A 2,328-nucleotide genomic window follows, 5' to 3' on the forward strand; every position below is an offset into this window, starting at 1 on the left:
ACTGCAAGCGAACCTTTTTAATAATTTGAAGAATGTCCCATACTTCTTTGGCTGTTGCAGCTTTCGAAACTTTCTGAAACATGGTCGAAGAGATGCACTGGTATAACAACATCCTTGCTTTGCAATCAAGACGCCGGTTTTCTTTGTACAGTTTCTTCACCACTTCTGTATCGTCCTTCTGAGGTTCTCAGATTCCCGTCTTCACCACGTCATCCACTTCTTGAAATCCTAAGATGGCCTCCATCTTCACGCACCAGTCATCATAGTCTTTGCCGTCGAATATTGGAAGATTGTTGTGAATTAATCCAGCCATTGTTGCCTCGTAACTCTGCCTTGATGAGTTTCTTGAACTTCACCGTTGCTCCAAGATTATCCAACCTAGCTCTTGATACCACAGATAGAACCTACGAAGAGATTATGCAGAAAGAGGGAATTATGCAAAATAGTTGCAGAGAAAAAGAGCTCGAAAAGTGAATAAAATTCTTATTAACATATAAAGGATATAATGAAAGTATTTATACAGAAAAGTATGTAAGAGAATAACCGTTTAAGACAGTTATATTAGTTACTGAATGAAGATTGGTGTCTAACAACCGCAACCACATTGTGAACCTTCGCACAACCACATCGTAAAATTATGTTTTTTTTTTTATTTTTTATGATGTTATAGTTAAGTTAAGAATGATAACAGTTTTATGGATATTAGATTATACTGTTTAAATAAAATAGAACAGTTTCTACCTGAAGAGTGTGCAATATTATATGCAAATAAATTATACTCTTGTTCAAGAAGGTAAATCACTATAACAAACAAAATTTTTAAAAGTCACTTTCAATGTACGTATGATAATAACCAACCTAGAATGTGACATATAACCATACCATTTGACGTAAATTTTCCCCTTTAATGTCACCTAAATCTATGCCAATTTAACAACTAACATGTCTGGAAGAATAGACATAAAAAGTTGTGGTACAGAAAATTTGTTTCGTTATTCATTTTCTAAATGCACATGCATATAAATCTATTTAATCAACATTTATCAACGTTAGGTCTCATTAAACACAACTACATTGTAGTATAGCTTTATCATATAGATTAGATATGAAAGCACGTTTATTTTATATTTTGACTAATGAGCGTTTACTTAGAGAACCAAGAGAATAAGAATACTGTGGCGTTTCAAACGTAACAGATCAAAAACCAATAGTAAAGTTTCTCCAACATGAAAAAATGACAATAACCATTTATCAAAATAAGAAGAAATACAATATTAAGAGAAAGAAGAGAAAAACAGAAATGAAAGGAAGAGATAAAAACAATAAATGAAAAGAAAGATATGATAATGAAGAAAAAAACGAGTTTCAACATATAATGAAAGAAAATGTAAAATTGCAATGACCAAAAAGAAGGATGCAGTTATGTTAGACAATAAGAATTTTTGTGGATTGTAAAAGTTTATAAATTTATTGCTGAGTATAGACTTTGATTCTAGGTTAAACTCAAACCTATATTTTCACATCCGGATAAACTTTTTAAAACGCGATGATATTTTTTAAAATATTTACATAAATATAAGTTTTGATTTTTTTAAAAATAAAAACTTATATTTATGTAAATATTTTTAAAATTTTCACCAACGTTATTATAATCTTGATTATTTAAAAAATTGAAATCTATACTCATATATTTAGAATATATGTTTTAAAATATATGTTTTGAAGTTGTTTTGATTATCTTTAAATTATTGTCGTACTATAAATAACGTCAATTCATATTTTTGCATTGTTAAATTTTTATGCCTAATAATATATTTAATTCTAAAATAGTATCAATATATAAACCAATTTGTTTCGGTAACATTTGTCTGGGTCGATCGTCCTTCCTTGTTATGCTCTGATCATCCAACTCTTCATGTAATCCTTCCCGATTGGGGGTTGACTCTTACACCTGATCGGTTGCGACCTACAAGTTACAACTCCGACGCTCAAGTCAGCAGAGTCACAGTAATATCAAGGTAAGAATGAATAATTTCAGATCCCTTTACCTGACTGCTTACCCTTATATTTATAGGCGTTTAATACAAGTTATGGGCCCTAACCACCTGCGCCCATTAGCCCACAATCTCGCGAAGTTCGCTCACTAAGCGTAACTGTCGCTAACATGTCATTGAATCTCGCCAGTACTTTCGGACCTGCTTCCACCTACCTTTTCACTTCTTCCTTTTAATTTTGCCCAGGATGTCAGCCAACCCGATCTTGCTGCCCCTGTTCCCGATCACGATACCACTCTTCCCGATCATGATATAGTCAACCATCTGCCCAGGA

The sequence above is a fragment of the Vigna radiata genome, chromosome 1 (genome assembly GCF_000741045.1).
Source record: "Vigna radiata var. radiata cultivar VC1973A chromosome 1, Vradiata_ver6, whole genome shotgun sequence".
Taxonomy (NCBI): Eukaryota; Viridiplantae; Streptophyta; class Magnoliopsida; order Fabales; family Fabaceae; genus Vigna; species Vigna radiata.